The 24,893-nt window shown below is 48.6% G+C and overlaps 1 protein-coding gene across 1 annotated transcript in view; it reads right to left on the minus strand.

Annotated features, from left to right (window-relative positions):
• Positions 1-24,893, minus strand: part of LOC116500141 (antigen WC1.1-like) — a 301,922-nt gene that overhangs the window by 46,570 nt on the left and 230,459 nt on the right. The window lies entirely within an intron of this gene.

A 24,893-nucleotide genomic window follows, 5' to 3' on the forward strand; every position in this document is an offset into this window, starting at 1 on the left:
CTTTCATGAACTCAGAGTATCTGTCTCACCTCTGTTGGCCACTCTGTTCCTGAGAAAGAAGCAGCTCCTAAGGCAGCATGGAGAAGGACACAAAGGCTGTCAGAGCACCCTGCACAATGTGCCCAACAGCTCTGCAACACCACAAAAGTGCACTTCCTGCCTACATGTTTTGGTTCCAGAATGATTCCTATGGACCCAGGGTAACTTTTTCCCTTCACTCATGAAGGCTTTGTGATCCCCCAGACATCTCAGAGGCAGTGGCCTCTTCTGTGTCAAAAACTGAAAGCAGCCCTGAAGGATGAATGAGTCAAAAGCCAAAACCTCTGACACGACAACACCTCTTCAAGACCTCTTCCTCTACGAGGCCTATCAGGTACTTAGGAAGAGAGGATCTCACAGACTATTTGTAAAGCAGGTGCATCTGCTGGCCTATCATGGAGACCAGCAGATGTGAGTACAGATCCCAGCCAGAAGTCAAGGGATGACCTGTCAGCTGCTTCAGAAAGAAGTCAACTCTGAGGCTGTTTAACAGCCATTCACTGCCTACTGAACTTAGAGCTTCTGAGGTACCACTGCCCTCGTAATGCCACACGTACAAAACAGCCTGTTCTTGGACAAGAATCTGCCCAAGCTGAAGTGAGTTGGTTGTGATCCTTCCAGCCCATGGCATTGCTGCTGGACTCCCAGCCTCTCTGACGCACAGGATCCAGTTCCATGCCACTCCTGTGTGGTGCTAGGGCAGGAGGGAGCTTGCAGGCAATGTTCCAGCCCCCTGTCTGTTGGTGCTCTCTCAGCTCCTTGTGCAGAGTGAAGATCACGTTATTATTCAGAAGCCATGTGCCTGAAGCTGGCCTAGAAGACACTCAGGGGAAGTGCCCTCCCAGCCCCAGCCCCAGCTCCAGCCACAGCTGGGGGTGCTGCTCTGCAGAGCAAGGGGCCTGTAGTGCCCAGAGTATGGGGGCACTATGCAAGGTCATGCTGGGCAGTCTGGGAGGCAGACCCAGCTCAGGGGGTCACTGCCATTGCCCCAGGGCTGCAACAAATCACTCACCAGACTCCTTCGGTGGGGCTGCTGTGTGCCCGGGGGCTGCAGAGCTCTCCTCTGCCTGCTCACACCAGATTGAGCACTTGAGCCCTAGTCAGTCCACCTTGGACAGGCTCACGCTCTGCGGTTGTCTCCCAGGCTCATATTGTCCGTGCAGATCACCTGGGCTCTCCTGGAAGCTCCTGGCTCCCTCCAGAAAAAATAAATAAATAAATAAATAAATAATAAAAAAAAAGGGGGGAAAAAAAAACTCATGTACCATCAGCACCATCATGTTCCGTGGAGCCTGAGTGTCTAGGAAATAGAAATATTCATCAGGTGCATGGCCACTAGCAACTAACAGGGAACTGCCTGTCCCTGCCTGCAGTCCCAGCACAGCCCCACAGCAGCACTAGCACCAAGCTCCAGGAGCAGCTGGGCCTGACCCCACCAGCAGGGCTCAGCAGGAGAGGGCGGCAGTGGCAAGAGAGCAGCTCTGCATGTACCAACCACTTGTGTTCCCTGGCTGTGCTGCTGGGACAGGGCTCTTTTCCTCAGCACCCGTGCACACAGGCACTGCCCCTGCAGATCCAGACTAGGTCTCAGAGGAAGGATGTCAAAGAAGGCAGTGCAAGCTCCTTTCTTTTGTTTATATTCACAGAGAGCCTGGCTCGTTGTGTGCAGGGTTTTTGAACTATGCTCAACAAGTAGATAATGAAATGGAAATGGGATGAATAATACAATTTTAATGTGCAAAATTAGCTGAATTAAAAATAAACATACACACACACACAGAGAATACTGACCATTCCTGTAATAACTGACATTATCACAGAACCATAGAATCACAGAATCATCATCAACACATGCACCTAATTTGGTGTCATCTGCAAACTTACTGAGGGTGCACTCGATTCCCTCATTCAGAGCTTTGATAAAGATATTAAAGAGAATTGACCCTAATACTGAGCCCTGGGGGATGGCACTAGTGACCAGCCTCCAACTAGATTTAACTCCATTCATCACAAGTCTTTGGGCCTGGCTACCCAGACAGTTTTAACCCAATGAAGAGTACACCAGTCCAAGCCATAAGCAGCAAGTTTCTTGAGGAGAATTCTGCAGGAAACAGTGTGGAAAGCCTTACTGAAGTCAAGGTAGACCATATCCACAGCCTTTCCCTCATCCACTAGGCACGTCGCATTGTCATAGAAAGTGACCTTTCTATTAGTGACCAAAGAACCTTGTCGTTCTCAAACCTTTAACTAAGTCACTGTTTCTATTGTCGCAGATTCTGTTGGAACCATTCTGTTACATTGGTTGATGATTACATGTTGATTCAATGCACTTACAAACCTTACCATCTAACTTTGCTATTTACCCTCAAAGTATAAAATAAATCATAAATGTCTGCTGCATTCAAGTTGTATAAAGTCTGATTTGTGACACCCCCCCAGGAGCTAGAGAAAGCCCCTCGGGCACATGCCTGGAGTGCTCCTTCTGCAAGCAGCACTCCATCCCCTGGGAGTTTGCCCGAGCAGAGAAAGTCACCCAAAGACTTGCTTTCAGGAGACTTTGCAGTCCTCTCCTGCTCTGCACATCCCTTTCCAACAGGTTAGCAGCTGGTCCCAAGACAGTAGGAAACAGCCCTTCCTGTCTTGGTCATTTGCAAAGCCAGCTTCCCCAGAAATGGAAATTTAGCAAGTCTGTTGACAACACCGAGCTGTGTGGTGCCGTTGACACGCTGGAGGGAAGGGATGCCATCCAGGGGGAACTTAACAGGCTTGAGAGGTGGGCCTGTGCAAATGTCATGAAGTTCATCAAGGCCAAGTGCAAAGTCCTGCTCCTGGCTCAGGGCAATCCCAAATATCAGTACTGAGTGGACAATGAGCAGATTGAGAGCAGCCCTGCAGAGAAGGATTTGAGAGTACTGGTGAATGAGAAGCTTGACATGAGCCATCAGTGTGTACTTACAGCCCAGAAAGCCAACCAAATCCTGGGATGCATCAAAAACAATGTGACCAGCAGGCTGAGGCTCTACTCTGCTCTCAAGAGACCACACCTGGAGTACTGCATCCAGCTCTGTGGCTCAAGCACAACAGATGTGTTAGACTTAGGACAGGACTTCTGGTATGAGCCCAGAGAACGGCCCCAGAAATGATCAGAGGGCTGGAACACCTCTGCCATGAAGACAAGCTGAGAGGGTCATTCTGGAATGAATTTCAATGTTTCTGAAAACTTTTCTGTAGTTTTCTTGCACCCATTTTACTGCAGGTTCCCACGGAGCAGAGATTCATTTTGGAAATTACCCCACTCACCAGGTAACCTTGAGGACCATAGATTACAAACACCAGCTTCAAAGGCCTCAAAACATAGGATTTTCATGCACTCTAACTGCGCTGTCCTGCGCCTACTGCCCTGAATCAGAACGGACCTCTGGAGTAGTCCACTACCATCATCTTCTCTAAGCACTGATAGTTTTACAGGCAGATGATATTAGTCAGTGCTTTCTGCAGCTGGGTTTTGAAAATTTCTGGGCCCATGACCCAGTGTTGATCCACTGTCTTGGTGTCTGTTCCCCCAGTATAGACACTGATGCCAGAAGGAGGATGGAGCTGGTCAAATTTCAAAGATCAGCTCCCCTTGGACAGTGGGGAATGGCGGTCCATGTGCTCCCCACATGTGATCCCCAAGCTTTGGTACTGATTTGCAAAGCAAATGGTCTGTGTTCTGTGGGATAAATCTGCATGGCCGTGCTAGTCAGAGTGGGAAGCAGACTCAGCCAGGTCCGGATCACTGGGCTGGACCAGACAGAGGTACTTCATGAAGGGGAAAATGATTAACTCCCTAGCTCCCCTTCCCTCTGCCTCGCAAGTGCCCACTCTCTTCTCTGAGACTGCAGAGTCACAGGTTCCCTGTGAATACCTGGCTTTAGTTCTTTCCCTGTGACTGAGCCCATAGTGGGAGATCTCTCACTTTCTGAAGGGCTGCAGTCACTGCCCACACCAGGCTTCGCTGTCCCTGGAGGTACCCTGGGCTCTGCAGGCAGCTCCAGATTCCCCTCCTGACATCATCATCTACATGTGGGAACAGCCCTGGCTACATAATACAGTGACCATTCGCTGCCTCTGCTGTGAGCAGACACCCGTGGGTGAGTGTTAAATCTAGCCCTTGGTGTCTGACAGGTCACAATGCAACAATGAGCCATTCCCTCCATAACCAAAGCAGGAACAGACTCTTGTAGGGAACAATTCTTTGGGCCTTTTCTTAGCACTGATTTGGGAAGGAAAGCCCAGCATTCAGGCATGGCATTGGGGTAATTCCATTTTATTACAGAGATGTCATGAGAGAGTCTTCACTGACTCAGTGTTAGACACACATTTATACAGCCTCCATATTGGACAAAACAGGTTCATTCATTCCTATTCATTGGAGGGTGGGGAATCCAAACTCTTCTGTAGGAATGCAAGAAAAACAAGCACACAAAATGACCAAAAAATAAATTAATTAATTTTAATTTTATTTTTAATTTTAATATTAATATTAATTTCAACTTTAATTTTAATTTTGACAATTTGAACAACCAAGACACGAGCCGGGAAGGGAATGTACTGGGGTTTGTTATTGGTACTGGAGACTGAAGGGATTTTTGTGAGTACTGAAAAACATCCCCCAAATCAGTTTCCTAACTGCAACCTTCAGCTCCTGGTTCCTCATGCTGTAGATGAGGGGGTTCACTGCTGGAGGCAACACCGAGTACAGAACTGCCAGCAAAAGATTCAGGGAGGAGGAGGACATGGAGGGGGGCTTCAGGTAGGCAAATGTGACAGTACTAAGAAACAAGGAGACCACGGCCAGGTGAGGGAAGCATGTGGAAAAGGCTTTGTGCCGGCCCTGCTGTGAGGGGATCCTCAGCACAGCCCTGAAGATCTGCACATAGGACAGCACAAGGAAAACAAAACACCCAGATGCTAAAACAGCACTAAACATAAGAAGCCCAACTTCTCTGAGGTAGGCATCTGAGCAGTAGAGCTTGAGGATCTGGGGAACTTCACAGAAGAACTGGTCCAAGACATTGCCTTGGCAGAGGGGAAGGGAAAAGGTATTGGCAGTGTGCAGCACAGCATAGAGAAAAGTACTGCCATAGGCAGCTGCTGCCATGTTGACACAAGCTCTGCTGTCCATTATTGTCCCGTAGTGCAGGGGTTTGCAGATGGCAATGTAGCGGTCATAGGCCATGATGATGAGAAGAGAAAACTCTGCTGCAACAAAGACAACGAAAAAGAAGACCTGGGCAGCACAACCTGCATAGGAAATGACCCTGGTGTCCCACAGGGAATTGGCCATGGATTTGGGGACAGTGGTGGAGATGGAGCCCATGTCGATAAGGGCCAGGTTGAGGAGGAAGAAGTACATGGGGGTGTGGAGGCGGTGGTCGCAGGCTATGGCAGTGAGGATGAGGCCGTTGCCCAGGAGGGCAGCCAGGTAGATGCCCAGGAAGAGCCCAAAGTGCAGGAGCTGCAGCTCGTGTGTGTCTGCAAATGGCAGGAGGAGGAACTCAGTGGGGAAGCTCCTGTTGGACATTTGCTGCCTCAGGGAATGGTTGGCTGTCCATGGAGGAAAAGAAGATGTGTTACATAGACTTCTCTGATCAAGAAGTAAACCATATTTCATAGAAAACATCCACACCAAGACTGCATCCTCACTCCATCTTCTTCTGAAGAAGACTTTCTCCTGCCCAGAGCTCTGGGTTTCTCTGCCAAAGAGTGCTTCAGGGAAAAGGAGATACTCTGTAGGCTCAGCAGGAGTCCGTACTGCCTTACAGTATATGGTAAAGAGCACCAGGGACAGATCTCAGGCATCCAGTGGCCAGAGGCATCTTCCTATTTCAAGTGCTGAGAAGGACATCCAACAATCCTACAAGAAACAACGAAGGTTGTGCTGGTGCTGTCTGTAGGCTAAAGGGTGCGGAGTGAAGTTGTGAGGTTCCTCAAAGACCTACACATCTCTTTCAGTGTAATGCTCTGTGAGTTTCAGACCTTTCTGCAATCCTGACAACACCATTATCATACCCCTGACTGCCCTCCAAAACATGAATTTGAAAGCAGAGATCTCAAAGAGTGCCTTCCCTTCAGGTACTACAGGTGTTCCCTTTCAAGAATCTCCCCTGAAGATGCATTGGGGGTGCTTTGGAGCTCTAAGCAGCCTGCCCGAGGCAGCAGCCCCCTGCCAGCAACAGGACCCTGCCCGGCCCTGCCTGGCTGGGGGAGCTCCTTCCACTGACAATTTCTCCCCGCAGTGCCCTGGGCAACTCCCCAGGCAGGCTGAGTGCTGAGCCTGGCAGGCAGCAGAGGCCCTGCCCTGGCACACAGCCCCTGGGCCAAAGCAGGGACCCTGCTCTGCACCACAGCCCTGGACACCCCTGACTGCACAGCCCGCAGCCAGCCCCTCTAGAAGGAGCCGTCACGTCCTGTCCCTCTGACAGCTTTGGTAGGTAATCCCTGCTCTGGAACTTGTCATTCTCCTCTTATTCAAAAAAACTCAGAAGAGAGTTCTTCTGAAAGCTCCCATAGGCTGTGGGATTTGCCAGCAAATCTGCAGATGGCACCAGGAACAACAGCTGTGCTGCCCTGCAGCCACAGACTTACCCTGTTCAGTGCTCTGAAGATTTCTCCTGCAGTGAGCTCTCAGCATCCCCCCTCCACACTGCCTTTAACATCTCCCTCCCTTCTCTCAGCTGCCCTTGTCCCTTGTCCCCTGCAGGCAGTGCCCCCAGCCCTGCTGCTGCGCTGTGCAGAGGAGCTGCTCCTGGGCAGAGCTGTCTCTCTGCAGCACTGCCCGCTTGCCAGGAGCTCCCCTTGGGCCCCGGAGCCCGGCCCAGCTCAGTAGCACAGGGAGCTCTTGACAAGTCCCTGGGCCTCCAGGGGAATTGACTCTGAAACTGATGCAATCACTGATGGTGACTTCTATCAGCTAGAGAGAGACACCTGCTTCCAGTGCTATCTTCTCTCCTAGTTCAAAGGAAGAGTCCATTATGGGCATCATCTTTTCCTGTCCTGTTAGAGAGGATCCCCACAAATTGCCAGGCAGATGCATCCCATCTCTTCCAAGTACTTATTGTTATGCAGGGGGAAGAAAGATTTTCACAGCAACTGAAATCCTTCTGTCTACAGCAGCTGCAACACCAATTGTTGGCCTGCAGGCTCATACAATCATAGATTCTTCTCATCTTTCTCCTTTTGTTCTGTTAAGAAGACGAGGTGTGGGGTGATGAGAGTGTGTGTGTGTGTTGGGGGAGGGGGTTAAGGTAGGGGGAACCAGTCCTTGCCAGTCACACTGATGTTTCTTCCAGTGAGGTTATCTGATCAGGGACATTGTCAGCTGTGAAACCAATGGAAGGGGGCAATGCCACTGGTATATGGGGATGTCCTGTGGCAACAGACTGTGGACCCTTTGGCCATGTGGTCTGGAGAAAAGAAGGCTGAGGTGTGACCTCATTGCTCTCAACAGGTTCCTGAGGAAGGGAAGAGGAGAGGTAGGTTCCGGTCTCTTCTGCCTGGTAACTGATGACAGGACTCGTGAGAATGGCACATAGCTGCACCAGGGAAAGTTCACATGGGGCATTACGTAATAACTCTGTACCTTGTTAGTGCTCAAACACTGGAACAGAATTCCTAGAGACTTGGTTGATGCCCCAGGCCTGTCAGTGTTCAAGATACCTTTGGAAATTGCCTTTATTAATATGCTGTAAATTTTGTTTAGCCCTGAAGAAGTCAGGCAGTTGGACTAGATGATCTTTGAAGGTCCCTTCCAACTGAACTATTCCTGTCTAGTCTAGTCTAGTCTGGTCACTACAGACGTGGGTAGGCCCATGTATTGGAAGGCCACAACAAGACCTCCTAGAGACTTCTCTTCTTCAGGCTAAGAAATCCCAACTCTCTCAGATGGAGATGGAGATGGTGGGCTGCAGGGATTGATGGTTGGTGTGGAACATCTATTTGATCATTTTGGGTCTCCAGTCCTGGCTCTGCCTCATCACAATGTCTTGTTCATCCCCAGTATAAAAGTTTGGGGGGGGGGGGGTGGGGGGCGGTAGGGAGCGCGGGGAAAGTATGAGAGAGAAGCCCTTGATCCTGTGCAGACATGGTTCAGAAATAACTGAAACACTGGTCTGTTATCAACACTGTTTTTGTCTTAAATTAAAAACACAGCTCCATATGAGCTGCTCTGAAGTAGAAGTATAGAATCATGAAACGTTTTGAGTTGGAAAGGACTATTAAAGTTCAACTCTCCTACCCACCATGGGATTCCACTAAACCAGGGTGCTCAAAGCCCCATGGTTTTGAACACTTCCAGAGATGGGGCGCCAACCCACAAGTTTTATGGGCAACCTGTTCCAGGGTCTCAACACCCTCAGAGTAAACAATTTCTTCCTTATATCTAAACTGAATATACCCTCTTCCAGTTTAAAGCAATTACCCCTTGTCCTGTCACTACATTCCCTGATAAAGTGTCTCACCTCAGCTTTCCTGTAGCCCCCCTGTAGCTACTGGAAGGTTGCTGTAAGGTATCCCCAGCGCCTTCCCTTTTCCAGACTGATTACAAATAAATAAATAAATAAATAAATAAATAAATAAATAAATTCTCCCAGACTCTCTCTTCATAGCAGACATGCCTCAGTCCTCTAACCATTTTTGTGGCCCTCCTGTAAATGTGCTCGACTATGTCCATATGCCTATTGTGCACAATCACCTCCTTCATCCTGCTGGCAGTACTGTTGGTGCTGCCACTCCCATTAGATGTTGGGGGCAAGAGGTGGTGGGGAACTGTGTGGCACAGTGCTCTGAAGACAGGGATGGAGAAATGAATGCACAGATAGTTGCAGGCTGTGACTGCTCTTGTGGCACCAGGAAGGGAGGGTGGGAGCTGACTGGGGTTTGTCAAGGCCAACATTGTGGAAAAGTCAAGACCAAGAGAGAAGTGAAGATCCCCTCTCACACCTCAAGAAAGCTGGGCGCAGTGTGACTGTTCCTAAACCCTCTCAAATCTGGTTTCCCTCTGCATTAAAACACCTCTGCCCTGGGAAACCCCCGTGCAACAGCTGTCTACAAGAGTGTTTGGTTTGTTTTAATCTTTAACATAGAACAAAATCTTATAAGACAGAATAGGCTACAAAAGACTTTGTTTGGAAGACAAAGCTGAGGCTGAGCTGAGACATAAATAAAAAATACGCATTTATTGTACTATTTAGACAACACTAAAACTAGGGTTTTTTGTTTGTTTGTTTGTTTTCCTCACTGCTCTAGCTTGTTAGTAATAGGCAATAAATTTTTTTGATCTTCATATACTGAGTCTGTCATAATGATGATTTTTGAGCAATCTCCTTCTTCTTATCTTAACCCTTGAGCTAATTTCATTGTATTTTCTTCCTCTTCCACTTTGAGGACTGGGGGCCAAAGAGCCATTGTGGTGGACCTCAGATGTCCAGTTGGGTAAAACTGCCACATGTATTTATTCATTAATTTTCTTTCCCACTTCCTTTCTTACTACATTTTCCTTATCCCAACTCACAAGTCCTTGCATATATATTTATATGCATATAAACATATATTTATATTTGCAGTTGTCTCCCCTGTCCCACAGGAGGTGAGGAGGTAAATGAACAGCTGTGTGGTGCTTGTCTGCCTGCCAGGTGTAGCCACACCACAGGGAAGCCTGAGAAGCAGAAAACCCCTAGACTAAATGTAAGAACCACTTAGCAATAACAAAAATGTTGGTGTGTTATCACTATTATTTCCATCACAAATGCAAAACAGAGCATCATGGGAACCTCTGTGAAGTAAATTATCTCTATCACAGCCAAAACACACACACACCAACAACCAAAAACAAAGGTAGGCATAATTCAATATAAAAGACATGACATTCCTCTGCAGAACATGATGGTAATTCTGCCTCCACTGATGTCCACTTCAAAGTGGAAAGCTTTCAACCTATGGAAATTATATTTGTTTATCTTTCTCATTCCAAAGCAGATCCCAAGACCCCCAAAATACACCCTGATACCAGAAGGGATGATCATCATCTTTTCTAACATGAAACAACTTTCATTCATTTGCCCAGACTTCCCTTTCTTGTCAAAGGAGAGAAATCAGATGTCTCAACTCAGATGCCTTGGACTAACCTGCTTCTGCACCACCTTCAACTTTCAGAAAGGTTCCTCTAGGTGCAAGGTCACATTCCCCAGCCCCATTGGAGGGCTTCAGCTACCCCAAGAGGGCAGAGTCTCTCTCTGAATCAAATATGGCAAATTCATTCAAGTTTGGCAACTGAATCAAGTATGCCAAATGTATGCCAAAAAGTTGGCTGTTCAGTAACAGCACATCTGGGAAGCTGTGGCCCTCTCTGTTTAGATAACTGAATCAACCCCTGCATGATGTTAGGCAAAAGTTGAACCATATGGAATAATATGGAATAAGAAAGGACATTGTTGTGATTGGTGTGTAAGAAGTCTTCATCTTCACAATTTTGAAGGTTGTCTACAAAACCATTCTCATGACTTCTTTCATAGACTGTGGAGAAGTAGCAGCAAATGATGATACTTTCCCTGTATGCGAATATAAATTTACCCTGACATTTCGAAAAATGCACTTCCTCCCAACACTTTGAATGGAGAAACTGTTCCAATGACATGTTTGTATTGGCATATTTCACACCTACATTCCATATCTAAATGGATCTGGGAGCAATAAAGTCTTGAGAGGTTGGATGGATCCTGCCTTTCCTTCTTTGCTCTGAAGCAATGGCTACAGCTGCTAGCAGTTTCCTCCTATCATCCCTGTTTATGACACTGACAAATTTTATGGGGTATCCAATAGCATAACACCATAGCTTTTCAAAAACCAGACCCCAGATCATACACAGAGGCCTGGTGCTTCTCAAAGTGGATCACTGCTTGTGCCACCACATCTGTGAGCTGCAACTGCCTCGGGCAGAAAGCGTCCTCTGCAGAGGGAGATTATCAATTCTGCTGCTCATACAGTCCAGAATATCATTGGACTGCTTTGAAGGTGGCTTCTGTTTTGTCCAATGTAAACTAAAGCCCACCTGGGAGGTTTCTGCAGAGTTACTATCCATCTGTAACATTTTTAGCCATGATCTGAGTGCAGGAATGAAATGCATCCTCAGCAAGTTTTGTGAAGAACAGAACTGAGACATGCTACTGACTTCCTGGAGGGATGAGAAGCCTTGAAGAGAGGTCTAGATAGATTGGAGCATTAGGTGATCAGCAATGACATGAATCACAGAGTGGTTTAGGTTGGAAGGGACCCCTAAAGATAATCCAGTCCAATCCCTCTGCCTAGCAGGATCACCTAGACAATGCCAGGTGCTGCACCTGGGATAAACTAATGCTGGACACAGGTCCAGCACAGACTGGGAGACAAGTGGCTAGAGAGAAGTTCAGCAGAAAGGGCTCTGTGGGTGCTGCTTGACAGCAGACTCAACATCAGCCACCAGGGTGCCCTGGCAGCCAAGAAGGCAAACTGCATTTTAGGATGCATTAAGCCCAGAATTCCTGCATGGTCAAAAGAGGTAAGTCTTCTGCTATATTGAGCATTGGTGCAGCCTCCCCTTGAATCATGCATACAGTTCTGGGCTCCACAATAGAAGAAAGATGTGGAGTTGAAAGCATCCAGAGGAGGACAGCAAAGGTGGGCTGGAAGGCATGTCCTGTGAGGAGAGCCTGAGGACACTTGGGTTGTCTAGTCTGGAGAAAAGAAGGCTGAAGGGTGACCTCATTGCTCCTGACAACTTCCAGAGAAGCAGAAGTGGAGAGGGAGGTGACGATCTTTTTTCTCCCTGGTAACTGACAGGATGTGTGGGAATGGCACATAGGGGATGGTCAGACTGAACATTGGGAAAGATTTCGGTACTGTGAGGGTGGTCAACTATTGGAGGAGGCTTCCCAGCGACATGGTTGATGCCCCAGGCCTGTCAGCGTTCAACAGGCAGTTGGACATTGCCCTCATACATAGTCTCTAACTTTCGGTTAGCCCTCAGGGGGTCTGGCAGCTGAACTGGATGACTTTTGAAGGTCCCTTCCAACTGAACTATTCTGTTTCATCTGATTGAATTTGTTGCTATCCATTTGGATTCTATTATATAAAGCTCTACTGTCCCTAACCTGTGTCATGGTACGGCAGTTGTCCACTTCAGAGGCACAACTTGGGATCTGTCCTTGCTGAATATCAGGGAGTTTCAATTGGTCTCTCCTGCCTAAAAGTGGAAGAGGACAAGGCAATTCTTTCATGAATCTTCTCCCAGTAGGAGAAATGACACTGCTGTGTCATTCCACATGGGGAATGTCTCTCCCCAGCTGAGAGAGGGAACATCAGGGATTGCTTCAGCCTGATTCAAAATCAGTCCCCCCGGAGTTCCCTCGTGTCAAGAGCTCCCTGTGCTGCTGAGCTGGGCTGGGCTCCTGAGCCCAAGGGGAGCTGCTGGCAAGCACGCAGCACTGCAGAGAAACAGCTCTGCCCAGGAGCAGCTCCTCTGAACAGCACAGCAGGGCTGGGGGCACTGCCTGCAGGGGACAAGGGTGGCTGAGAGAAGGGAGGGAGATGTTAAAGGCAGTGTGAAGGGGGGATACTGAGAGCTCCCAAAGGGAGAAATCTTCACAGCTCTAACATGGAGCTCTAACATGGTAAGTGTCTGTGAGAGAGCAGGCAGATACAGAATCCTAGAGGGTTCTTCTATAGCTGCCACTTCCCATGGCTGATAGGACATGTCACAGGGGCTGTGCTGGCTTCTCTACTGTGGAGGACAGGGATGTTCCCTGGATCAATGATTACCTACATAAGCTGTGGGTGGAAGAGGTCCCCCCAGCAGGGCAGGAAAGAGTCCTGCTGGTGGGAGTCTGCTTCCTGGGTGTCCTGGTTTCAATTAAGATAGAGTTAATTTTCCTCCTAGTAGCTGGTAGGGTGTTATGTTTTGGCTTAGGATGAGAAGAGTGCTGATACCATGCTAATGTTTTAATTGTTGCAGAGCAGTGCTTACACTAAGCCAAGGACTTTTCATCTTCTCACTCTGTCCTGCCAGCGGGCCGGCTGGGCATGCATCAGGAGCTGGGAGGGGACAGACCCAGGACAGCTGATCCAAACTAGTCAAAGGGGTATTTCATCCCATCTGACATCATGCTGAACAATATATAGGGGTGGCTAGCAGGGGTGGGAAGGCTGGCTGCTCGGGGACAGGCTGAGCATCGGTCAACGGGTGGTGAGCAATTGCATTGTGCATCACTTGTTTCATACACATTATTATTCGCACTATTATTGTTATTATTATTAATTATTTTCCGTCTTAATAAACTGTCTTTATCTCAACTCACAGGCTTCATTTTCCTGTTTCTCTCCCCCATCCCAGAGTGGGAGGGGGGAGGATGAGAGAACAGTGGTGTTTAGCTGCCACCTGGGTTAAAGCATAACACTGGAGCCGGCTGCTCACAGCTCAACAGAACCCCCAGGACATCTCTGGGGTAGGTTATTGATAGGGAAGACCAAGGCAGGGAATACCTGAAGGGAAGGCACTCTCAGAACTCTGCTTTCACTTTCCTGCCATGAGGGACAATTATGGAGATTATAAGGGACTTACCAGGTTTATAGAAGGGACTGAAGATCCTAGAACATTACAGTGAAATAGATTTGTATGTCTGTGAAGAACCTCCTAATTTACCCTAACACCTGTACAGATTGCACAGGCTACGTCAGCAAAATGGGCACCTGAAATCCATTTCTGGTGCCCTTTACGAGACACTATGAAGCAGTACTGACTGCTCCTAAGTCCACCAAGGATTTGCCTGGTCCCTATTGTACTCTTCGACAGCAAAACCCAGAGTTCCAGGAAGGAGCACATCCTCCTCACAAGGAAGTGACACTGTGTCTTCCTGAGGAGCTTTCTTTGAAATATAACTTACGCTCAGAGAAGTCTAACTTGTCTCTCTCTTTTCTTCCATGGACAGGCAAAGATGCCCTGAGGCAGCAAATGTCCAACAGCAGCTTCCCCAGTAAGTTTCTCCTCCTGCCATTCGCAGACACACGCGAGCTGCAGCTTCTGCACTTTGGGCTCTTCCTGGGCATCTACCTGGCTGCCCTCCTGGGCAACGGCCTCATCCTCACAGCCATAGCCTGCGACCACCGCCTCCACACCCCCATGTACTTCTTCCTCCTCAACCTCGCCCTCCTCGACCTGGGCACTATTACCACCACTGTCCCCAAAGCCATGGCCAATTCCCTCTGGGACACCAGGACCATTTCCTATGCAGGTTGTGCTACCCAGCTCTTTAAGTTTGTCGCATTTATCACAGCAGAGTTTTATCTTCTCACCATCATGGCCTATGACCGCTACGTAGCCATCTGTAAACCTCTGCACTATGGGACAATAATGGACAGCAGAACTTGTGTCAACATGGCAGCAGCTACCTGGGGCAGCACTTTTCTCTATGCTGTGCTGCACACTGCCAATACCTTTTCCCTACCCCTCTGCAAAGGCAATGCCCTAGACCAGTTCTTCTGTGAAATTCCCCAGATCCTCAAGCTCTCCTGCTCTGATGCCTACCTCAGAGAAGTTGCGTTCATTATCTTTTGCTTTTGTTCAGGTGTTGCGTGTTTTGTTTTCCTTGTGCTGTCCTATGTGCAGATCTTCAGGACCGTTCTGAGGATGCCCTCAGAGCAGGGCTGGCACAAAGCCTTTTCCACGTGCCTCCCTCACCTCGCCGTGGTCTCCCTGTTCATCAGCAATATCATGTTTGCCTATTTGAAGCCCCTCTCCATCTCTTCCTCCTCCCTGAATCTTCTGCTGGCAGTTCTGTACTCGGTGGTGCCTCCAGCAGTGAACCCCCTCATCTACAGCATGAGGAACAAGGAGCTCAAGGATGCTGTTAGGAAACTGATTTGGGGGATGTTTTTCAGTACTCAGAAAGTTTCTTTCCCTCTCCATAAATGAAAATTGTGTATCCCATTCCAGCCTGTTTTTTTGCTTGTTTGTTTACTTGTTTGTTTTTATCATTATTATTTTTTTTTTTCTCTCCTTATTTCCATTGTGACATCTTTGGCTTCTTGCATTTCTGCATAAGTGTTGGGATTCCTCCCACTGCAATTAATGAGTGAAACTGCACTGTTTTATATGGATGCTTTATACATGTTCATGTAACAGTAAGTCAGTGAAGACTCTCTCATAGCACCTTTGTAATAAACAAGATAACACAGGATATCATGGGATATCACACCGCTGGGGTATGATTCTTTGTTGTTTTTACCTAGCTATGCAGTTGAACTCCACCACAACCTCTCTCTCACTCACCCTCCTCAGAAGGGGAGGGGAAGAAGAAAGTATGCTGGAAAAAAAAAAAAAAAAAAACGAGGGAAAGGAAAGGAAAGGAAAGGAAAGGAAAGGAAAGGAAAGGAAAGGAAAGGAAAGGAAAGGAAAGGAAAGGAAAGGAAAGGAAAGGAAAGGAAAGGAAAGGAAAGGAAAGGAAAGGAAAGGAAAGGAAAGGAAAGGAAAGGAAAGGAAAGGAAAGGAAAGGAAAGGAAAGGAAAGGAAAGGAAAGGAAAGGAAAAGGAAAAAGAAAGAAAGGAAAAGAAAAGGAAAAGAAAAGAAAAGAAAAGGAAAAGGAAAAGAAAAGAAAAGAAAAGAAAAGAAAAGAAAAGAAAAGAAAAGAAAAGAAAAGAAAAGAAAAGAAAAGAAAAGAAAAGAAAGATAAAAAAGAGAAAAAAGAAACAAAAACATGGATTGAGATAAGTGTAATTTAATTGATGGGAAAAGGAAGAGGGAAAAATAAAACAAAACAACAACAACAAGGAAACAAGCAAAGGCCGTGTGGAAGCATAGAACGAGAGGAAAGAAATTACTCTCTACTTCCCATCAACAAGTGATGCTTGACCATGTCCTTGAAGCAGGGCCTCAACACACATAGCCATTATTTGGGAGGACAGACATTTTGACAACAACAGCCCACCCCTCCCCTCTTCTTCCTTTTTCTACCTCTTATTGCTGACTGTGACATCATATGGTATGGAATATCCCTTTGGTCATTTTAGGTCAGCTGCCCTGGTGATGTCCCCTCCCCACTTTTTGCCCACCCCCAGACTGCTGGCTTTTGGGGGAGTTGGAGGGAGTCTTAATGCTGTTCAGTATTGATTAGCAGTTGAAAAAGCACTGGTGTGATATCAGTGCCATTCTATCTAGTGCTCTATATGGGCTGCTGCAGGGAAAGTTAACTCCATCCCAGCCAGACCCAGCATAGATTCATTTCCCCCTTCATGAAGTACTTCAGCCTGGTCCAGCCCAGTGATCCGGACCTGGATGAGTCTGTTTCCCAGCCTGACCAGCATGGCCATGCAGATTTATCCCACAGCACCACAGCCCATTTCCTCTGCACAGCAACACTGCCAGCTTGGGGACCACTTGTGGAGAGCACAGGGACAGCCATTCCCCACTGCCCAAGAGGAGCTGATCTTTGAAATTTGACCAGCTCCATCCTTCTGTTGGCATCAGTGTCTATACTGAGGGAATGGCCACCAAAATAGTGAGTCATGGGCTCAGAGATTTTCAAAACCCAGCTGCAGAAAACATTGACTAACACAATCTACCTGTAAAGCTATCGGTGCTCAGAGAAGATGATGGTAATGGACACCTCCAGAGGTCCCTTCTGACTCAGGGGAGAAGGGGCTGGACTGTGCAGTCAGAGTGTATGACAGTCCTGTGTTTTGAGGTCTTTCTGATGTTTGTAGTCCCTGCTCCTCAAGGTTACCCGGTGAGTGGGGTAATTCTCAAAATAAGGTTCCCAAAGGGAACCTGGAGTACAGCTGGTACAAGGATACTACTGAAAACTTCTCAGAAACTCTATCAGGCATTCCAGAATAAAGAAATCACAAACTTGTGATCACAAACGAGGAGCTCGGCTCCAGGGCAGATGTGTTCTGTAGCGGAGAGGGTATCTAGGCAGGCAAGGCTCTTTCCTGCATTGAGGCCACTTGGGAGCCACCAGGACCCAGCATCCCTCATGAAGGAGGCTGATGAGGCATTGGCAGAGCCCACAGCAAACACCCCTCCCCCACCCCCAGTCAAAGCAAAGGCAGCCCCTAGGGAGCACGAGTGACCAGGAGTGTGCCGAGTAGGAAAGGCAAACAGTGTGGCATGGCAGTTTGCAGGGCAGTTCACACAGGCAGGGTGAGCAGGGAGGGCGTCCTCACTGCTCTTTCCCAACGGTGGTTGTGAACTGCTCGTGAAGAGCCCAGCCATGGTATCCACCCAGCAGAAAGTCATGGCCTCTGCAACTCTGGCAGCCCCTCCAGCCACAATTACCGATGTGGCTACCTGGATAGAGGTCTTGGGGAAACATGCAACCATACAGGTCTTTGGTTGCAGGGTGTGCCTGAATCTTCTGTTGGTGTCTTACAGCAGCAGTGGTGGGTATGCCTGTGGGAGGTGTGCACAGGCTGAAGAATTGCTCAGCCCGGTGGAGAAGCTTTGGGAGGAGGTGAACAGGCTGAGGAGCATCAGGCAGGTGGAGAGGGAAGCTGACTGGTGGAAGCATACTCTACCCTCCCTGAGGCAGACTCATGAGCCAGCCACAACACAAGTAACAAAGGCTCCTTAATCCCACCAGGCAGCTACTACACAAAAGACAAAAGTTCCCCCATCTTGCCAAGCAGGAGGAGGGGACCTAGACCAAGGCAGGGAATGGAAGCAGGTTCCTGCTCGGGGTGGTAGGTGAGCCCTCTCCCTGCCCACCTCACCTTCCTGACTACCCATCTGTAACAGCTATGAAGCTCTAGAACATGGCAGTCAAAACAATGATGTAGACGAAACTGCTGTCCTGCTCAGGACACTAGTTGGTAGAGTCCCTTGGGAGGCCGTTTGGAAGGGCAGAGGAGTCCAGGAAGGCTGGGAGCTCTTCAAGAGAGAAATCTTAATGGTGCAGGAACGGTCTGTCCCCACGTGCCCAAAGACGAGCTGGCGGGGAAGAAGACCAGCCTGGCTCAACAGAGAATTGTGGCTTGAGCTTAGGAGAAAAAAGAGGGTTTATAATCTGGAAAAGAGGGCAGGCCACTAGGGAGGACTATAAGGATGTTGCGAGGCTGTGCAGGGACAAAATTAGAAAGGCCAAAGCTCATCTGGAGCTCACTCTGGCTACTGCCGTTAAAGATAACAAAAAATATTTTTATAAATACATCAACACAAAAAGGAGGACTAAGGAGAATCTCCATCCTTTACTGGATGTGGGGGGAAACTTAGTTACAAGAGATGAGGAAAAGGCGGAGGTGCTTAATGCCTTCTTCGCCTCAGTCTTTAGCAGCAATACTGGTTGTTCTCTGGATACCCAGTACTCTGAGCTGCTGGAAGGGGATGGGGAGCAGGATGTGGCCCTCACTATCCACGAAGAACTGTTTGGTGACCTGGTACGGCACTTGGATGTGCACAAGTCGATGGGGCCGGATGGAATCCACCCAAGGGTACTGAGAGAACTGGCAGAGGAGCTGGCCAAGCCACTATCCATCATTTATCAACAGTCCTGGTGTCCTGGTTTCAGTTAGAACAGAAGTTTCAGATAGAACAGAATTAATTTTCTTCCTAGTAGCTGGTGGAATGCTGTGTTTTGGCTTAGGATGAGAAGAGTGCTGATAACACCCCAATGTTTTAATTGTTGCAGAGCAGTGCTTATACCAAGCCAAGGACATCTCAGCCTTTTGCTCTGTCCTGCCAACAGGCAGGCTGGGGGTGCAGTAAGAGCTGGGAGGGGACAGACCCAGGACAGGTGACCCAAACTAGCCAAAGGGGTATTCCATACCATCTGACGTCATGCTAAACAATATATAGGGGTGGCTAGCCGGGGGGAGGGGGCCGGACTGCTCGGGGTTAGGCTGGGCATCGGTCAGCGGGTGGTGAGCAATTGCATTGTGCATCACTTGTTTGTACATATTATTATTATTATTATTTTCCTATTATCACCATTGTATTATTATTATTATTATTATTATTATTATTATTATTATTATTACTTTTGTTATTATTATTTTCCTGTCTTATTAAACTGTCTTTATCTCAACTCACGGGCTTGACTTTCCATTTCTCTCCCCCGTCCCAGAGAGGGTGGGGGAGGGTGAGCGAACGGCTGCGTGGTGTTTAGCTGCCGGCCGGGTTAAACCACGACAGTCTTTTTGGCGCCCAACGTGGGGCACGAAAGGTTGAGATAACGGCAGATCTGACCAGAGTGTGTTAAACTAAAATTGGTGTAAGTATTAGACCTGCTTAGTAGTCACTTGTCATAATGCTGATTGCTTTAATCTCGACTCTGCTGCGCCTGTTTTCCAAATTGAGTATTATAGTACATTATTTTCCGTATTTGCTCTCTGTCATGTTGTTTATCCTCTCCAGGCCCTGGTTTCAGATCATTATGGTACTGAGTGTTGTAGCAATGGCTTATGAGACAATGAGATATCTGGTCATGACTCTAATTTGGTATTTGTACTCAGTAACATCGTCGACTCTGTATTTTGGAAACTGTATCTTGGAAACTATTAGCAATTATACCTATTGTTTTTTTCCATTAGGGAGTCAATCTGTGGAGGGGAAAGGGGAAGATATTTTTTCTTACTTGATTACTCTCCCTTTCTCCTTCACCACCCCTGTATCCTCCTGGATCACTCTGCCTTCCTCCTTTACCACCCTCTTACCCTCCAAGCTTGCTACAATAGCTCTCCAAGATATTGAATATCCTTGGGATACTCAGACCAGCATAGTCCTGTTGTTCTGCCTCCTGAATGCACTTCAGGTTCTGCTTAGTTAAACAACTACTTAGGAAGCTCATCCGGAGATCTGCCCGGAGGCAGTATAGTTGTGGGTGGCAGGGAGTATGGGAGGATATGGGCAGGCATCTAGAGCAGTTGGCACCCCCAGTGTTTTGGAAATTCACCCCTGAACAAGTGCAAAATCCTCAAAAACTGGTAGAATGCTTGAGAAAAAGGTGTCATGATTCTGGCAGTTCCAGAGTAACACAAATCATTGTAACATGCTGGGGCCTGGCTCATGCCTATCGAGCTGCCATTGATACTGCTATCAACTTAGTGACAGACCCTGCGGCCACTCCAAGCCCTGTGACAGATCCAACGGCCACTGTGACCCCTGCGGTGGACTCTGCAGCTGCTCCAGTCCCAGCTCCTGCAGCTGTTCCAGTTCCAGCTCCTGCAGCCGCTCCAGTTCCAGCTCCTGCAGCCGCTCCAGTCCCAGCTCCTGCAGCCGCTCCAGTTCCAGCTCCTGCAGCCGCTCCAGTCCCAGTTCCTGCAGCCGCTCCAGTTCCAGCTCCTGCAGCCGCTCCAGTTCCAGTTCCTGCAGCCGCTCCAGTTCCAGCTCCTACAACTGCTCCAGCTCCGGTTCCTGCAGCCGCTCCAGTCCCAGCTCCTGCAACTGCCCCAACTCTAGTTCCTGCAGCCGCTCCAGCTCCGGTTCCTGCAGCTGCTCCAGCTCCTGCAGCCGCTCCAGCTCCTGTGGCTGGGTCAGAGAAAAGAGCTGAAGCAGTGCAAGTTGACCCTGCAGAGGGTATTCCAACCTCTGTGGCAGACCCTGTAACAAGGTCAGAGAAACGAGCTGCAGCAGTGCAAGCTGCCCCTGTAGAGAAGGTGAAAAAATGGTATAGAGATTCAGGTTGTTTAGAACGCAGAGAGTCTTCTGCCAAATCTAGGTATAGAGGCAACGGAGACGACGATGACGCTGGGCCATCAAGGGTTCAGGAGGAGGAAGATGAGGATGCTGAAAAATCAACAGTAACTACCCGAAGCCTAAACGAGCGTGAGTTACGAGATGTGCGGAAGGATTTTGGGTGCTGTATAGGTGAGCAGCTTGTCACCTGGCTGCTCCGATGCTGGGACTCTGGAGCCAATTGTGTGGAATTAGATGGCAGGGAAGCCAAGCGACTGGGATCCCTTGCTAGAGAAGCAGGCATTGACAAAGCAATTGCAGATGGAGCACAATCTCACAGCCTCTGGAGGCGTCTCCTCTCAGCTGTGAGGGAAAGGTATCCCTTCAAGGAAGAACTTTTATGTCTACCAGGCAAGTGGACCACTATGGAGAAGGGAATCCAGTACCTGAGAGAATTAGCCGTACGGGAAGTGATTTATGAGGATCCAGACCTCAGACAAACATCCAAAGATCCAGATGAAGTCAGGTGTACACGACCCATGTGGCGGAAGTTTGTACAGAGTGCACCATCATCATATGCCAGCTCATTGGCAATAATGGCCTGGAAAGAGGATGAGGAACCCACAGTGGATGAAGTGGCTAAACAACTCCGGCAGTACGAAGAAAGTCTCTCCTCTTCCTTACAGGCCTGCGTCTCAGCTGTGGAGAAACTTTCTGAAGAGTTCCACCAGCTTAAAGAGAATCTATCTTCACGACACCTGGCTATCGGGGGAGGTCCCAGTTGACTGGCGGCTAGCAAATGTGACGCCCATCTACAAGAAGGGCCAGAGGGCAGACCCAGGAAACTACAGGCCTGTCAGTTTGACCTCAGTGCCAGGGAAGCTCATGGAGCAGATCCCCTTGACAGTCATCATGCAGCACTTGCAGGGCAAGCAGGCGATCAGGCCCAGTCAGCATGGGTTTATGAAAGGCAGGTCCTGCTTGACGAACCTGATCTCCTTCTATGACAAAGTGATGCGCTGGGTGGACGAGGGAAAGGCTGTGGATGTGGTCTACCTTGACTTCAGCAAGGCTTTTGACACCGTCTCCCACAGTATTCTCCTCAAGAAACTGGCTGCTCTTGGCTTGGACTGGCGCACGCTTCGTTGGGTTAGAAACTGGATGGATAGCTGGGCCCAAAGAGTCGTGGTAAATGGAGTCAAGTCCAGTTGGAGGCCGGTCACTAGTGGCGTCCCCCAGGGCTCGGTGCTGGGGCCGGTCCTCTTTAATATCTTCATCAATGATCTGGACGAGGGCATCAAGTGCACCCTCAGTAAGTTTGCAGATGACACCAAGCTATGCGCGTGTTTCGATCTGCTTGAGGGTAGGAAGGCATTGCAGGAGGATCTGGATAGGCTGCACCGATGGGCTGAGGTTAACTGCATGAAGTTCAACAAGGCCAAGTGCCAGGTCCTGCACCTGGGGCGCAATAACCCCAAGCAGAGCTACAGGCTGGGAGATGAGTGGTTGGAGAGCTGCCAGGCAGAGAAGGACCTGGGAGTGATGGTGGATAGTCGGCTGAATATGAGCCAGCAGTGTGCTCAGGTGGCCAAGAAGGCCAACGGCATCCTGGCTTGTATCAGAAACAGTGTGACCAGCAGGGCTAGGGAGGTGATCGTCCCCCTGTACTCAGCTCTGGTGAGGCCGCACCTCGAGTACTGTGTTCAGTTTTGGGCCCCTCACTACAAGAAGGACATCGAGGTGCTTGAGTGGGTGCAGAGAAGGGCGACAAAGCTGGTGAGGGGCCTGGAGAACAAGTCCTACGAGGAGCGGCTGAGGAAGCTGGGCTTGTTCAGCCTGGAGAAGAGGAGGCTCAGGGGCGACCTTATTGCTCTCTATAGGTACTTCAAGGGAGGCTGAAGCGAGGTGGGGGTTGGTCTGTTATCCCATGTGCCTGGTGACAGGACGAGGGGGAATGGGCTTAAGTTGAGCCAGGGGAGTTTTAGGTTGGATGTTAGGAAGAACTTCTTTACTGAAAGGGTTGTTAGACATTGGAACAGGCTGCCCAGGGAAGTGGTGGAGTCACCATCCCTGGAAGTCTTCAAAAGACGTTTAGATGTCGAGCTTAGGGATATGGTTTAGTGGGGACTGTTAGTGTAAGGTCAGAGGTTGGACTCGATGATCTTGAGGTGTCTTCCAACCTAGAAATTCTGTGATTCTGTGATTCTGTGAAAGCCCATCCCAGTTGGAAGGGGTGCCTAAGGCAAGGCAACCTACCCCTTGCAGGACTACATCTTCTGTCAAGAAAGAAAGAAGGGTTATCATCATGGGGACTCCCTTCTGAAAGAGACAGAGGGCCTGATATGTCATCCAGACCCAACTCACAGGGAAGTCTGCTGCCTCCCCATGGCTGAGGTGAAAGGCATTGCCAGGAAAGTCACTCGCCTGGTACAGCTGTCTGACTACTACCCACTACTGTTTTTTTTCAGGCTGGTAATGATGACGTAGCAAGGAGAAGTCTGAGACCAATCCAAAGAGACGTTAGAGCTCTGGGGAGACTGGTTAAAGGATATGGGGCACAGGTCATGTTTGCCTCTGTCCTTCTGATAGGAGGAAAAAATGTTGACAGGCAGTCTCGGCTCATCAATACGTGGCTCCGAGACTGGTGCCACCAGCAGAACTTTGGGTTTGTTCATCACGGGAAGGTCTATGCAACACGAAGCCTCCTGGCATGAAATGGGATGCACCTCTCTCAGAGGGGGAAAAGGATTTTTGCCCAGGAATTATTAGGGCTGATAGACAGGGCTTTAAACTAGAGTCAAAAAGGGAAAGGGATAAAGCCAGGCATGTCAGTGATAAGCTAAGGGATGGAGTGCCAGAATTAAAGGGACTGTGTGCTAGTGAGGTCTTTCGGGCTTCTCCACTAAGTGCTGCGTGTAATGAGGTGCATTTGTAGTGCTTCTACACAAATGCATACAGTATGAGGAATAAACTGGATGAGTTAGAATTCTTGGCCCAGTCCCGGAGCAATGATATCATCAGCATAAGTGAAACCTGGTGGGATGAGTCCTGCGAATGGCGTGTTGCAACAGATGGTTACAGACTCCTTAGTAGGGACAGGCAGGACAGGCAAGGTGGTGGGGTGGTGCTGTATGTAAAGGAAAGGCTGGACTGCATGGAGCTTGCAGTTGGTGGTGGCAATGTTGAGATCCTCTGGGTTAGGATTAAGGGAAAAACAAATAAAGGGGATGTCGTTGTGGGAGTCTATGAAAGACAACCCAGCCAGGATGACAACACTGATTAATTATTCTTTAAGGAACTAAGAAATACATCGAAATTGACTGCCCTTGTCCTTATAGGAGACTTCAACTTGCTTTGTTTTCTCCCTTTCTTCGTAAGGAAGATGCTCCAGGCCCCGTATCATTGTCGTGGCCCTCTGCTGGATTCTTTCCAGGAGATCCCTGTCTTTTCTGTACCGCAGAACCCAGAACTGGACATAGGATATCAGAAGTCAAGGAGGTGGGGCACAAGGCCAGCTTGGCTGACCAGGGATCTTCCTGTGGAGCTTAGGCATAAAAAGAAATTGTATGGGTGCTGGAAGCATGGTCAGGCAATGTGGAACAGAGACGCTGTTCATGTTTGTAGGGAGAAAATGCATGCAGCCAAAGCCTGGAGCTTCAAAGAGTTGAAGCTGGCCACATCTGTGGGTGACAATAAAAAGTTTTCTTTTAAATATGTGAATAGAAAAAGGAGGATGGGAGAAAACATATATCCATTACTTGATGGGGAAGGTCACTTCACAGACAAGGACATAGGCAAAGCAGAGATGTTTAATGCCTTCTTTTCCTCCGTCTTTAATGCTGAGGGTGGGTTTCAGGACCCCTGGGTGCTGTGAGGACCATAACAGTAGGAATGATAATCTCCCAACTGACTTTGAATGTATGTGTGATTTGCTGCATCACATGGATCCATACAAGTCCATGCATCCGGACAGTGCTCAGAGAGATGGCTGACATTATCACAGGACCTCTCTCAATTAATTTTCAACAGTCTTGGGAATATGGAGAGGTCCCAGTTGGCAAATGTCGTGCCAGTTTCAAGAAGAACAAGAAAGAAGACACCGTTAACTACAGGCCTGTCAGTTTCACAACAGTGCCTGGTAAAATTATGGAGATTGTCCTTGTAGATACTGAAGCGC

This window comes from Aythya fuligula, chromosome 31 (assembly GCF_009819795.1).
Source record: "Aythya fuligula isolate bAytFul2 chromosome 31, bAytFul2.pri, whole genome shotgun sequence".
Taxonomy (NCBI): Eukaryota; Metazoa; Chordata; class Aves; order Anseriformes; family Anatidae; genus Aythya; species Aythya fuligula.